This window comes from Triticum aestivum, chromosome 5D, assembly GCF_018294505.1.
Source record: "Triticum aestivum cultivar Chinese Spring chromosome 5D, IWGSC CS RefSeq v2.1, whole genome shotgun sequence".
Classification (NCBI taxonomy): domain Eukaryota; kingdom Viridiplantae; phylum Streptophyta; class Magnoliopsida; order Poales; family Poaceae; genus Triticum; species Triticum aestivum.
The window spans coordinates 505,926,818-505,943,141 of NC_057808.1; the positions used below are offsets into that span (position 1 = coordinate 505,926,818).

Sequence of the window (16,324 nt, forward strand, 5' to 3'; positions counted from 1 at the left end):
CATGTGAGATAAGGTTATCAGTACCTTCTATCTCAACATCACCATACTTGAGGGCATGAATGGTATTCTTCCTTTTTCGCCCATTTGCAATTTTATGAAAGTAATCTGTGTTCAAATCCCCTTTGAGCAGCCAACGCTCATGGGATTGTTGCAGCCAGAAAATCTCCTCATTCACCAGAATCTCATGAAGCTCAAAATTAATATCCACCTTTCTACTATACATCTCAGGGGTCAGAGGTCCCTCCTCTTCAAGCTCCTCAAGAGTGGACAATTCTACTCTTAATTCTTCTTTTCTTTTCTTGGTATGGCCGTACTTATTGGACCCCCACCCTTTGAAGAAGGTTTTAAACCTTTTTAGTTTGATATTAAGAATATCAATAGGATCTTCAGCTTTAACCGCTTTATTCCAGATTTTCTCCACTAAGGGTAGAAAGTCCTCAGTTTTAAACCAGGCCAGATCAAACCTGAACTCCCTAGGTTTATGTGCCTCCCTGCCCATGTCTCCTGAGGAAAGGAGTAGGGGGTTATGGTCAGATAACTCTCTAACCAGCTTTCTAACAGTTACCAATGGGTATAAGTTTTCCCAGTCGCTAGACATCAAAATCCTGTCTAGCTTTTCCAAAGTGGGGTGGGTCTGGTTATTTGTCCAAGTATATTTCCCTCCACTACAATAAATCTCCCTCAGGCCATATGCATTAATGACAGATTTGAACATGTCCATAGATTATGTCCATGTAATTTTTTATTCTTCTCTCCACCATGCCTCAAGATGTTAAAGTCTCCCCCAACTATGTAGGGTTTGTTCATATTAGAACAGAATTGAGCAAGTTCCAGCAGGAACTCCTCCCTCATCTCCTCATGAGCTGGGCCATACACCACTAGAATACTCCATTCAGATTTATTCTTCCTATCTATTAGATCAAGCTGGATCATGAACTTTCCTTTCTTGTTAGAACTCAAGTCCAAAATGTCTTTTCTAGCCCCTGCAATGATACCACCTGATTTGCCACATGAGGGGATCCAGACCCACTCAAAGATACTAAAGGGGTCAATTTTTCTCAAGCATTTAGGGGAGAAGTTTTTCTTCATGGTTTCCTGTAGACCCAGGAAATCAAGGGAATGGTCACTTATTAAATCAGAGAGGCAGGTGGCCATTCCTTTCTTGCCCACCCCTCTGCAGTTCCAAATGAGACCTCTCATTTGGAACGGTTTTTTTTGTTTTTTGGACCTGGTAACCCTGCCAGGGGCCAGGGCAGGATTACCACTATCAATGTTTTCTACTGTCATTTTCTTTTGGCTTCTAGTCACAGGCCTAGATAGCTTGACAACGGACTTACTTTTTTTCTTTCTACTCCCATTTTTATAAGAACATAAATCTTCACTACAATACTCATCCTGTTCTAACCAAGATAAGCTGAGAGGGGCTTGTTTTCCCAGTCCATTTGTGACCACCAGGTCATCCTCTTTCTCATTTCTTTTATTAATGTCATCCTGTTTACTCAACAGAATTACTCTAACATCCTCTAACTCATGAAGAATATCAATACAGGTAAAGTGATCATATGGAATTAGAACCCCCATTTTATTAGCTCTACTTATTAGCTCAGCATCCCCCAAAGCAGCAAAAGAAATTTTTCTAGGGTTTTGATAGTTACCTTCCAGATTTTTCTTCTTGGCCACTTCCATAGCTTTTTGCATCATGTCTCCCTACCTCTCCTGACCACATCGAAGAATAAACCTCAGGTTAGTCTCAGGGATCAATGGAGGTGTGGGAATTATCTCATTGTCACAATCAGGCAATGGCAGGTGTACCAGATAGTCATCCGATACCTTCAGCTTAGGATCCACCTCTCCTGTCACTTCTGAGACCTGCGAAAAACCAGTTACTACCTCCACATATGAGCATTTCTTCTCAATCAAAGGAAGTACATTCACCTGCAGTGTTTGCACATCAGTGCTCTTGTCAGGTGTTTTTTCCTCATGATCAGCGATTTTTCCTCCATCTGATTTCTCTTCATAGCCCTCTTGAGCAGAATTCTCATTAGCCAGCTTCTCAATAAATAAAGTTTTATCATTATCACTTTCATAAGAGTCTGACAAGTTATCCTCCTCATTTTCATTCTCTTTTTCAAGAGGGAGCAGGCGACAGGCCTTCCCCCCCGAAGGAAGATGTACCATGCTCAACAGGAGCATGAACACTCTTAGATGGCTCAATTCCCCCGTCCTGCCTCTTCCTCTTCGGAGTGGACAGCAGGGATTCTTTCTGATCATTTCTAACAGGCACAGAATCATCTTCCTTCACCGGGTTTCTCACCAGAATTTCTTCTACTTCATATAGGAATTTGTAAAAACGGCCCCCCATGCAACCCTCAGTAGAAACAGGAAGATTATCAATACTGCGACATCCAATCTTAACCCGAACAGACGAGGGGCGCTTAATAGTAGACATATCGATCTTTAAAGTCACCCCAACAAGCCCACCAGCATAAGCCACATTCTTGTCACATCTTTTATTAAGAGGTATCTTACTAATTTTCACCCAGGCAATCTGAAGCAGACCCTCACAGTCCATGTCATCAGACCATGGTGTGATTCTGACCACAGTTTGGTGCTTTTTGAGGTTTATGTATTCCACAAACAAAGCACGTTCAACCTCTCTCACATTAGGGAACCTCATAACATATTTGTTAGGGGCCACGAGATGTGCGGAACATCTCCAGCCCTGCCCAATGTACACCCCCATATCATCCTGCAGATCTTGTTTAGATATGGCCCCTTCTACAATGGTAATGAGCACATTGGTGTTCTCTCTCTACGTCTGTCTCTCTACACTAAAATCAGGAAAGTAGCAGAAGCCCTGCCCCTTGGATTGGAAGCCACACATAGCAGGAATACATTCCCAAGGAAGAAATTCAGCGCAAATAATCGACAAGTGACCTCTCTTCTTGCATCGCTCACACAGAGCCTGGGGGCATCTAGCCGTGTAATGACCAAAAGCATTGCAGATCTGACATGCATCAGGAGTAGGGTTAGGGTTACCGGCGTGGGTGCTTGGGTCTCGCCCCGCAGCAGGCGCAGGCGTTTTCCCTTGCAGCCGTTGTGTGTTCTGGTCCCCGCCGTCGCCGTCGACAGCAGAGGACCAGCGGTCCGGGCGCGGCGGCCTAGATCCTCCCGCACCCGCCGCGACTTCCCACTTGTCGAAGCTCGTGTCGCCGGAGTCTGACGCCCTGGTGGTCGAGGACTGCCCCACGTCCTCCTTGTGCTTCCACACATTGCTGTCCGTCCACGGCCACCGCCGCGGTCGAACCGTCCCGCCCCGCGGCCATGTCTGCCGGCGCCAAAACCATTCCCCCTCATCTCTCCGCCTCCGCGACCTTGCTTCGGATCTGGATCTTTGGGTGGAGGTGGGGAAGCGACGATCTGAGCAAAGGATCTAGCGTCGCCTCGGATCTTACCCTCCCACCAAGAGAAGGAGGGAGGAACCCTAATATCTCTCCTCTGCGGCGCCTCCCAAAGATGGAGGAGGCACTCGTCGAGATCTGAAAAAGCTGAGCGAGAGCGAGGCAGCGGCATATTAGTACCTGGGGCGTGGGCCGAAACCCTAGCTCGCGACGGATCCGGGCGGTTGATGTCCGCTGCTCCCACGTGTCAAGGATCCGGGCCATGGCGGTCGGGGCCACGCCCGAGCACCCCGGGTCTCCTGTCCGGTCGTGGTGGAGGTTGGGGGGGGGGGGGCGTGCACGACCACCTTAACCTTGTCCCCGTGTACCGCCCCCTTTTTCTCCAGATCAGCGTGGTCCGTGCGCACCATCGCCTCGTCGGCGCACGTCGGAGCACCGCGCGATGAGCCAATCACCGGCAGGCGGTCCTCGATCCTGGCGAAGTGGCATGGGAAGGAGACGAAGCAACCTGCGTCGATCCATTCCCCCTCATGCACATAGCGTGCATCCACCATGCACCCGCGAGAATCAAGGAGGACTAGCCGCTGGATGTCGTCACGAAGGAAGATTTCGCCGTCGTGGAACGTGGCGGTGCGGCGCACCAGATCCACCGCGTACGACACTCGCCACCGCGTGTCCATTGCTCATCTTCGGAGGGGGGGGGGGGGGGGTTCGTCTGGCCCGGCAGTGGCTTGGTGGAGAGGAGTGTGGGAGGCGGTGGAGACTCATGTTACTGTACATGAAGGAACAGGAGAAATAAGTGTTGATTACCAAGTGTAGGAGCATCTGTGGTGCTGCTACTTCTCCTGTCTACTGTCTAGCGAAAATCAAGTCTCCGTTTCTATTGATAGTCTATGTTTCTCAAGCTGCTCCTCCTGTCTATTGTCATGGTATGCGTAAATCGGACTGGATCGATCACCTGCAGTACGTCTGTTCCCACATTGGCTGCCTACAAGGAGGATGACGGTGCCGAGGAGGAGAGCGCTGAGGAGAGCAAGATAGAGGAGGTCAACTAAATTATCATTTCTAGAGAAGAAGATAAACAGTTGGGTCAGTTAGTGTCGTGTAATCGGAGTCTTGTTGACTGTTGGGTCGAATGTATGTGTTGCGTGGTGTCATGAGCTTGTAGAATGTGAGAAGTGAAGATGGCCGAATTCTGAAGAAAAAGAGAAGAGTTTAAGTCTGAAACTTTTTTGTTTTTATGTGAACTGAATTGCATATACCTTAGTTGATCAAATTCAGACTTGGGGATGTGACTTCCCTCTTCTTCAAATTCCGAGATACCGAAAGGTGTATTACTGAGGCGCCCTTCTTGAAATTTCTGAATTCGAGTCATTCTAAAGCATGAAGAATCTTTGTTTGTGCCTGAACTGGAAAGTTTATTTTTGTAGGCAGCGAGGAACAGCTCCAACTGAATCTCCAAGTGTTGTTTGCCTCAACTGAATCTCCATCTATCTACGCGTTCTTGGTGGTGGATGGTATGGTACAGTTGGATGAGGAACTTACATCGCAACCTGGCGTGTCTCTGGCACGTCCCGTGTGTGAGATGTGAGACGTGAAGGGAGTAATCTGGTTGAATTCTCAATTTTTTTGTGTTCTCCTGTGATATCTTGGAACTGAAACCGAAACGGTCTTTGATGATCAAATCTAGTGTTTGGTCTTTCTTCACCGGGTAACATTCATGTTGTTGAATATATTCTCAAGTGTATCTGCAGAGCAAAGATTCAATCCGATGAATCGACGATTTGGTACGTACACATTTTGTGACTAGATCTTGTAACTTTGACCATGGGAAGAAAATTGTTGAAAAGACCCCCCCTATAATTTTTGTGTAAAATGCATGGCAATAGACAGACCATAGACCTAATAAATTAGGTAAAAACAAAATGGTAACTTCAACCATGGGGAAGAAATTTCTTGAAAAGATACGCCGGTAACTTTTGTGTAAATAGCATGATAATATATGCACCGCAGACCTCATGGTAGTTTGGACCCGAGCTATTTTTTTGTTGAAACTTATCCTCGACAATTTCTGTGTAAATAGCATGATAATATACGCACCACTCACCTAATAACTTACGTCCAAAACACTACGGTAACTTTTTTGAACTGTGGGGAAAAAAGTTATTGAAACATACCCCCCGTAACTTTTGCTTAAATAGCATGATATTTTAAGCACCGCGTACCTAATAACTTACCTACAAACACCATGATAACTTTTTGACCTAGAAACAAAGTTTCTCAAGCATACACTGGATAATTTCTGTGTAAATAACATGGTAATATAAGCACCGCAAAATTGATAACTTACATAGAAACACCATGGTAACTTTTGTCCTGAGGAAATTGAAAAACATATCCATCGATAACTTATGTGTAAATAGTATGCTAATATACATCCCACAGATTTGATAACTTACATGCAAACATCGTAGTAACATCGACCAAAGGAAGAAAAACATAAGCCCAATAACTTATGTGAAACCAACATGGTAATATACAAGCCGCATACCCAACAACTTATGTACAGAAACTGCGATAACTTTGATCATAGGAAAAAAATGTTGAAAAACATACCTCGATAACTTGTGTGAAAATAGCACGGTAATATAGAAACCGCATACCCGATAACTTCCATACAAACACTGCAGCGATTTTGACCAAGAAAAAAGTTGTTGAAAAACATAACCCCGGTAACTTATGTCAAAATAGCACGGTAATATACGAACCGTATACCCGATAACTTACGTAAATTTTTGACCAAGAGGGGAAATTTGTTGAAAAATCTAACTCCGACAACTTATGTGGAAATAGCATGGTAACTAGCATACCACAAACCGTAGTAACTCATGTAGCCTAGACGTGGTAATTTTTGACCCGAAAAAAAGTCAAGGAAACATAACATGGGATTTAGTTTCAAAGATTTCGTCATGATGAATATTTTATGTGAAAATGATTTCTGCATCGGATCGACAGTTTGAGTCACAAACATTTTGAATTTCCGGAATAAGAAGAATTTAAGATGACTTCAACTTTTTTGGCCTATGATACATACATGCATGTGCATGTGAAGAAGGTGAGAGAACCTTATTTATGCCCCCCCAATAACTTATGCGAAAATAGCACGGTAAATTACATATCATAGACGTGGTAACTTATGTAACCGATGCGTGGTAACTTTTGACCCGAAAAAAAATCGTCGGAACATAACAACATGGGATCTAGTTTCGAAGATCTCGCCGCAACGAATCTTTTATGTGAAAACGTTTTTGGCATCGGATCAACGGTTTGAGCTACAAAATATTTTGAATTTTCAAAATAAAAAGAATCTATGATGATATCAGCTTTTTTGTCCTTTAGTGCATGCATGTAATTAGAGAAAAGAATGCATGTGAAAGGAGGAGGATTCATCCTGATGAATCATGCATGTAACTAAATGGAAGGAAGAAGGTATGGTAGTTTTAACTATATGTCACACGTGTGCCAAATATACGGTCCTTTTTTCTCTACAAAACGAACGTTGTCAACTGAGGTTGGGCCAGACCTAAGTGAAGCCCGATCGACGGCAGAACTCTGAGACGGATGCGATGGGAGGAGTAATTCAATCCAACTCCGATCGGATCATAGCTCCTAGGGTTTGCCCCCGCCTTTATTAGCCAAGGCAACACGGCGTCCTCCCTACCCCGATCGATCGAAAGGTACGTTCTCCACAAATCCCCACTCCGTCCGTGTCGGCGAATCTTCTGGGCGATGGCTGGTAAGCTGGGCCGCAAGAAGGCGAGGAGGACCGTCTCCGGGCCGAAGAAGCCTACGGCGGCGAAGCCGGTGACGGTTCCTTCGTGCAAGTACTACATGTCAGAGGAGTCTGTCCAGGCGATCCTAAACCACAAGAGGGCGCCTTTCCCCCTAGGCAGCGATTTCTGCTTCGGTGCTCCCCCCTGGGCTGAACGCGAGGTGGAAAAACACATCGACGGCCAGGATGAACCAAAAACGGTTCATAACAAGGGGCACGGTCGTCTTTGTTGCCCCCGCGTACAACCGTCGAGGAGCCCTGGGAGGCCCGTACGGGCCCGGTTAGATCGTATGCCCGGCCGTATACGTATTTGTATATGGCGGCGTTTCGTGCGCGCGTGGAACCGCCGGCGCGTGGGGCAGCACGTGTCACGGGTAGATTCCAACACCGTCCCATCATATAAATGTGGACGGCAACCACCTCCGGCCGCATCGCCCACCATTTCCCCCCGCCGCATCGTCTCCCTCTCCCCACTCCCCACTCCCTCTCCTCTCCAACCTCCTCGTCGCCCTCACCGCATCCTCTCCATCGCCATGGCGGACGCAGGAGGCGAGCGCCCAGATTGGGGCGCAGATCTGGTGGAGCAGGCGTGGCAGGTCGCTGCGGGCACCTTTGTGAGGGGACGTGCCGGCGTCCAGCGCGGTGCCCCCCCGCTGCAGATCTGGAGAAGGCGGGGGCGGGTTGCAGCAGCGCAGTCCAGCCAGATGCGCCTGCTCTGGCGATCTCCGGCGAGGCGCAGAAGGTGGAGGCGGGCTGTGGCGAGGCGCAGAAGGTGGAGGCGGGCTCTGGTGAGGCGCACGAGGTGGAGAAGGTGGAGAAGGTGGAGGTCGGCTCTGGCGAGGAGCAGGCGGAGCAGAAGGTATCTGCTTATCACTTTAATGTGGTAGTTTTTAGATTGTAGGGTTTGTGGCCAGAAGGTTTTTTGGTTAGATTTGTTGGATGTAGGGTTTTCTCTGCATTAGGGTTTTTGAGTATTTGATTCGTGCAAGAATGGTGGACCTCATATGATTATTAGATTAGGTTAGAAGTAGCCGGATTGAGGGATGGGGTTTTTTCAGATGCTTATTAGATTAGTAGTGGAATTTTTGCAGTTCTTAGATGCTTATTAGATTAGTAGTGGAATTTTTGCAGTTCTAGGGATTATGACTGTCATAGTTGCAATTCTTAGATGCTTGATTGATGCATGTTGTCATAGTTGCAGTTCTTTGATGCTTGATTGATGCCTGTCAGGCAGAGGCTATGAGATGGGTTGTGCATGTCCTTGTGTTTTTGGAAAATGTCTACCTGAGGTGATTAGATGGTGCATTAGTTTGGTTGTAAATATAGTGAAGGATGTGCTCATGTAATGGGTGTTGTCATGTTAATCAAAAAGAGCTTCTCAAGGGCTGGATTTGTTTGTGTTGGATTGGGGCTTCTGAAGGAGAGGGGAAGGGGCAGTCTAAGCTTATTTAGTTTGGGTTAGTAGTGGAATTTTGCCGTTGCTTCAGAGATATTTACAGCATTGAACATCCTCTCCAATGCCGTTGCTTCAGAGATAAAAGCACCTTGGGATTTTTTCAGTGGTTAGTAGTGGAATTTTTGCTTGTTAGATTTTAATTAGTATGAGGTTTAATACCTTATTTAAGGGGGAATTTAAGGTCAGATAGACGTCATATGATTATTAGATCTGTAGTTCAATGCTGCAGACATATATGATTATTTGATTTGATCTGTGGTTCAATGATACTGGATGGAAACATATTTGATTTGGAATGCATTAATTTTGATGTGCCAATGAATTGATTTAGATGATACAAGATTCATCTATAGTATAATTTGTTGTTGTTTAGGTAAGTAATGAAATTTTAGATGTTTGTTGGAGATGTATGCATTTATAGTTGAAGTTGTACCTAATTAACTACTGCATTATGTTAATATGTGTAGGAGCTTTGCTGCATTATCCCAAAAACAGTAATTTGTGCATATTAAAAATTGTAGTTGGCTTGTGTAATTAGTAGCAATGGATGTAATTTTATATTTAGGGGGCTAAGAGATAACTCACTTTACAATTGCAGAAGGGTGGCCTCAAAAACAGTAAGATGGCCTTGAAATATTGTCCTTGCCCAAAATTTTATAAATCAAATGTTGTAGGCAGGCCTATTGTCGAGCCTCATAAAATTAACCTGGCCAGAGATTTTCCTCTTTTGCAAATACTTATGATGAATTACAAAAATATGCAGCTAGGATGTCAGCATTGTATAACTATGAAGTAAACATTCCAAGGCAGGATCCTAGCAACAAAATATACTATATGTTTCCATTAAGTAGTGTGTGGGGGGGGGGATTCCTTCAAAAGAAAAGTGTTGGGTTAATCCAGGGAATGTCAAGAATCCAGCTTGGATTTTCATTAGCATTTATGAAGGAAAGCATTTGTCTGTTGATTGATTGCTTAGATTCTGTATTTATAAGGAAAGCATTTGGTCACTTGCAACATACCAATGTGGTTCACATTCACAATTTTGTGTGTAATGACATTCTTTGAACTGCAATTCAATTCATTGTAATTGATGTGCTTGTTTGACAATATAGCAGGAGGAGGAGGATCTTGTGGTTGTGGGCAACAAGAGGAAGTGGGACAAGACTGGGTTCTACCCATATGACTCTGATGAAGATGAGCCGTATGAGGTAAGGCCTAGTTGAAATGTTATTTGTGCATTGAGTTAGTGTGTTTATAGTATTTGAATGCATAATGTATTAATGTCAGTCATTAATGTGTGCAGTATGAATCTGGAGATGATGTGGTCGAGGGGAACGTCGAGTCGTTTGAAGAGAAGGTGGTGTTGAAGATCAGGACCCAAGGACCTGGTATGTACCACAACTGGAGGACGGAAAAGTACCGCTGCCCCTTCTGCAGCAAGCCCAAGCCCAGGTCTGGGTTATTGGAGCATCTGATGGAACATTGCCGGGCTACATCGATCTCCAGTGGTGAGTACAAGATCAGGGCTGAGCATTCTGCCCTCCTGAAGGTCCTGAGAAACCCTAACCTCTAGTCCTACATCATGCTGATCATCAGAAGCTGGAAGCCGTACTCATCATCAGTATATTTGATGATGTTTTACTTTTGGAAAGCTGCATCTGGGTCTGAACTGGTTAAAAACTACCTCTATTAATGTAATGTAATGTATTGTGTGTCTTAACTGGATCTGTTGTGAACTGCCTGGTACCTAATGCTATCTATATATGTCTGGCCTTAACTTTATTGGTGGTGAATGCTTCCTTCATGTTTACTTGTTGTTTCGATGGTGCAATGATCACAAATGGCGCTTCAGTGTTGCTTCAGACATGCTGCAACACTTGTCTATGCTGTGCGCAAGTGCAACATGCTGTGCGCATGTGCCAATTATACCAAATATTGAATCTGGCAATGTTCCAAATTGGCTGTCATGAATTATATTACAAGGGGTTTCGTAAAGTTACTGATAATTGTTCATCCTCACACATTCCATCAATGCATAATTTGAATAAGCAAAAAGATCAAATGTTCCATCATTTGAACCAATGTTGCAATAACAGAGCAAATATTCCATATCAAAGTGTGAAGGAATTAAATGTAAATTTACAAGAGTAATGTAAAACTAGTTAAAAATAATGTGTGCAAAAAAAGGAATTTGAAATAAGATCTACTTTATTTTTAATAAAGTTATATAAGAGGGCATTAAAAAAATAAACTGAAGGCATTAAACAAAAGGAAAAGCATGGGCCAGCCTAGCCATCTTGGAAACCTTACTTTATAAATAAAAAAATACAGAAAAATAAGAGGGCATTAAAAAATAAACAAATATAAGAGGGCATTATAAATTAAAAAAATTCAAAGCAATAGAAAGAAAATATAAGAGGGCATTATAAATTTCAAAGAAAATATAAGAGGGCATTATAAACAAATATAAGAGGGCATTAGAAATTTCAAAGAAATTTTAGAAAAAGAATATTTTACAATGCCCCCCAGAGTTATAGACCGATGTTTTGACCAGCTAGTCTGGAGGGCATTATAAATTAATAAAAATTCAAAAAAATATAAAACCTTGGAAACCTAGCTTTGTTTGTGCAAGATATCATGTGTGCCAAAATTGAGGTGATTTGGAATTGGTCGAGAAAATGACCGCATTCCGTAGGGGCCATTTGGTCTAACTTAAGCCAGTTTTTGAACATACATGATTTTTTCCACCACCTCCAAATCACCCAAATCTTCTTGTACATGGTGACCCACATGTGCCAAACATGGCTATGAAAGAAAATTTGGAAAAATAATACTTTACAATGCCCCCTTGAGGTATAGACCGATGTTTTGACCAGTCAGTCTAGAGGGCATTATAAATTAATAAAAAATTATAAAAAAAATTAAAACCTTGGAAAACTAGCTTTGTTTGTGCAAAAGATCATGTGTGCCAAAATTGAGGTGATTTGGAGGTGGTCGAAAAAATCATCGCATTCCGGTGGGGCCATTTGGTCTAACTTAAGCCAGTTTTTGAATATACGTGATTTTTTCCACCACCTCCAAATCACCCAAATTTTCTTGTACATGGTGACCCACATGTGCCAAACATGGCTATGAAAGAAAATTTGGAAAAATAATACTTTACAATGCCCCCTTCAGGTATAGACCGATGTTTTGACCAGTCAGTCTAGAGGGCATTATAAATTAATAAAAAATTCAAAAAAATATAAAACCTTGGAAAACTAGCTTTGTTTGTGCAAAAGATCATGTGTGCCAAAACTGAGGTGATTTGGAGGTGGTCGAAAAAATCATCGCATTCTGGAGGGGCCATTTGGTCTAACTAAAGCCAGTTTTTGAACATACGTGATTTTTTCCACCACCTCCAAATCACCCAAATTTTCTTGTACATGGTGACCCACATGTGCCAAACATGGCTATGAAAGAAAATTTGGAAAAATAATATTTCACAATGCCCCTTGAGGTATAGACCGATGTTTTGACCAGTCAGTCTAGAGGACATATTTTGTTTCAAACTTGTGTGCAAAATTAGACATTTGACATATGCAAAAAATTGAATACAAATTTAAAAATTTACTTTGGGTATCCTCACATGCTGGAAATGTTTGGTCCAAATATTTTTAATATTTTTAAATTTTAAATTTAATTTATAATTTGAAAATTTAATGATTCAAACTTGTTTGCAAAATTTGACATGTGACATATGCAAAAAATTAGACATGTGACATATGCAAAAAAATTAAATAAATAATAAAAAATGCCAGCCTACCAACATCATTTATATGAAACCCCACGGCCTGCATACGACTAGTAACCCATTGGGCCAGGATGCAGGCCCGCGGTGAATGTATATAAGTTGCCGGTAGGCCCAACGGGGCAGAGAGAGACTGGTTAGGCAATGAGCTGCCTGCTTTAGATAGGAACTTGAGATGATTAGCTCAGGTGGGTTTATAAACCGGTGCGAGCTCCTCTCCGTTGGCGAGGTGGGACTAAACTCCCACCACCCCGAGACAGTGCCTGCCGCGGCTTTGATTTGGGCCTAATTTGGGTGGGCCGTTCCAGGCCGGCCTCACACGCGGTTATCAGCTGGAGAGGGGAAAAATTCCCCATTTCATCTGGCAGATACGAACCCTAGGTCTTTGCTTCTGTTCCCCATTCACTCCGTGTGCTCAAATCTCACATCTGGCGTCGCCGGCGATGGGGGACAAGAAGGGAAGGAGGTCGCGGTCGGCAAGTGATTGCCGCCGCGCTCAAGAAAAGTGGGAGGAGGCAGTTGGGAAGTTCTGTCAGGGCGATCTGGAGAAGAGGGCGAATGTGGAGGAGATCTGCAGCTGGTTTCCCAGCTTGCAGATGTTCATCGACCACGGTAGGGGTCTCATCAAAGTGCTTACGGGCAATGAGAAGAAATCGTTGTTTGGTCCTGCTCGAGGAGTTGTTCCAGTCCAGGTTTTCCTCTGGGCTATGAACGAAGCGGAGAACTCCCCGGATCCGCGTCAGCGTGCGAGGTGGTACATGTACCGCTCCCGCCGCCGCGCCCCTCCTATTCCAGTGCCAGATCTTGTCGGAGTGTTGCTCGCGGTGCCTGCTCCGGTTGATCAGTCCAATGTTCACTCTGACAGTGATGTGGAGCAAAGAAAGGATGACAGTGATAGTGAAGATGTGGAGCATAGCGAGGATGAGAGTGATAGCGAAGATGTGGAGCAGAGCAAGGATGAGAGCGGGGAAGAGGAGGTTGTTCTGCTGCTGGACGACAGTGCTGGAGAGGAGGAGCAGGATGATGTTGTCCAGGAGCAGCCGGCGGACGTGCAGATTGTGGGTCCAGGGATCCCGCAGCTCGGAGACAGGACCATGCCGATTGAAGCGGAGACCTACATCCGTATGGGCATTCGTCACTCAGAGCGCATCAGCAAGTTGAAGGACAAGAAAACAGAGTGATGGCATGTCAGTGTCTTCAGTTAGTCTATCTGTGTGAGTCAGTTTGGACCCGTTTGATAGCATACTATGTTCTAAGTTCTTTGAGAATACTTCAGTATTTGAGATTATGTTAGTTTTATTTACAGTGAGCTGTTTGGTTGCCCCTAATAAATGTGATTTTAGTACTGCAGTATTGGGAAAACTATAGTTATTTCTCTGCATGAAAAATGTAGCCCCTAATAGGATTGTTGATTGATCTATTTTGCAGACAAAGGAGCCACAAAAAAGGTGCTGGAGGTGGGAGCAAGACTGCTAGAGCGAGTAGCAAGTGAAGTGTACACAGCGAAGCAGGGGTGGAGAATCAACGTGGCAAGACTGGAAGGATAAAAAAGAAGACTCTACTTCCTGCTGAAGATGTGGCCTTTACTTTGTTGCGATGTTTTAGTAGTTGTTGCTGTTATTTTGCGGTGCTCATGAACTTTGTAAGCCTAGGATGATGGGTTAGGCAGACTGCAGGCCATGCTGGCTTTTGGTTATATAGGTTTATGCTGGCTTGAAGTGGAAATAGAGCATTATTAATGATATATGGATCAGCCAGTTCTTCAACTCTAAGGTTGCGTTAATTTGGTTCTAGATTCAAATACATAGCTTAACCCTGCAAGGTTAGCGATAAAACCCTAGAACAGTGCCCCGACATGACGCAACGTGTGTATTGTGTCCGAATTCGTGCACACCTTGCCTGGGGGACCACATTGGCCATGCCCACATGCTCCGAAAAAGTTGGGGTCATCTCATGCATGCCTCCACATGAACCATGTACAAGCCGGACCATTCGGGTTTGCCGGAGGGCAAGTTTGAAAGAGGTTTTCCTTGCCGGTCCCACCAAATGATCCCAAACTTTATGCACACCCTACCATGACCATGGCATGCATGTGGGAGCAGAATTCATACACCACGGCCTCATTTTTGTTGAAATCCCATTAATAGCCATGTGTATTACATGTAAGTGAGCATGTGTAAAATTTATTAGGTGATTTGAAGGTCAAAACATTAACTTGTCATATATGCAAAAAAATGTGTATTGAATGCAAGTGAGCATGTGTATAATTTAGTGTGTGATTTGAAGATCAAAACACATGGCAATATGCCAAAAAAAGTGCCCACCTACCAGAGCAGGAGAATTCATACACCACGGCCTGCATACGACTAGGAACCCAGCCGTTCATGGGCCAGGATGCAGGCCCGTGGTGCAGAATATCTCTGCTGCTAGTAGGCCCCACGGGGCAGAGGGGCCGAGAGTTAGGCAATGTACTGCCTGCATATGATAGGAGCTTGGGAGGGGAGTCGCAGCCGGGTATATAAACCGGTGCGGCGCTCTCTCGCTTGGCGAGGTGGGACTAAACTCCCACCACCCCACGGCTGTGCGCTGCGCTGTGCCTTGCGCGGCTCTGCCTTGGGCCCAATTCGGGCGGGCTGGCCCAGGGCAGCCTTACCCGCGCACTGATCTATTTTATATTCTCTTTGTTTTCACTTCTTAACTCCAAAATTTATTTTCCTGTTTATATTTCTAATATTTAAAATCAAATCTCTTTTTTCTATATTATTTCTAACAGTGTTTACTAAAATTAAAAAAATATGCCAAATTTTGTTGTGTTTTATTTCATTTGTTCGTTCTCGTTTTTATATTGATAATATTTATGAAATATAAACTAAAATGGTGTGTTTTATTTCAATTCTTCATTCTAATATTTCTTATCTTTATTATATTTGAAATGTTTTTAGTTTGTAAAATAAAATGTTCTGTTTTATTTCACTTCTTCATTCTAATATTTGCTCTCTTCTTTATATTTGAAATATTTTCAAAATGTAAGATAATATGTTATCTTTTATTTCACTTTTTCATTCTAATAGATCTTATCTTTTTTACATTTGAATTGTTTTTAAAATCCTAGTAAATGCATCGAGTGTCGGAAATCGATGAGAATTGGCATGCATGATGTCCACGGTCATCCCATTGTGTGAAAAAAATTTGGGGCCATTTGGTTGAGTCCAGAAAAACAACGTCCTTCGGGCTCCCCCTACGGCAGACCCGAATGATGGTGAATGCACATGTGCTATGTGCTGGCCTGCATGAAATGACACCAAACTTTGGCACCATGTGAGGAAGCCCAATGTAGGCCCCCATGCAACATCTGAGCCATTCCTGACACCGAACGAACATTGCGTCACGTCCGGGCAGCGTTTCGGGTTCTTTTCGCCGGCAAAATCCTAGTAAATGCATCGAGTGTCGGAAATCGATGAGAATTGGCATGCATGATGTCCATGGTCATCCCATTGCGTGAAAAAAATTTGGGGCCATTTGGTTGAGTCCAGAAAAACAACGTCCTTCGGGCTCCCCCTACGGCAGACCCGAATGATGGTGATTGCACATGTGCTATGTGCTGGCCTGCATGAAATGACACCAAACTTTGGCACCATGTGAGGATGCCCAATGTAGGCCCCCATGCAACATGTGAGCCATTCCTAACACCAAACGAACGTTGCGTCACGTCCGGGCAACGTTTCGGGTTCTTTTCGCCGGCAAAATCCTAGTAAATGCATCGAATGTCAGAAATCGATGAGAATTGGCATGCATGATGTCCATGGTCATCCCATTGTGTGAAATTGTTTTGGGGCCATTTGGTT

At 44.0% G+C, this 16,324-nt stretch overlaps 1 pseudogene; it reads right to left on the minus strand.

Moving 5' to 3' along the window:
- Positions 1 to 681: 681 nt before the first annotated feature.
- On the minus strand, positions 682 to 4,081 carry LOC123121034 (uncharacterized; annotated as a pseudogene).
- Between the last annotated feature and the right edge of the window lie 12,243 nt (positions 4,082 to 16,324).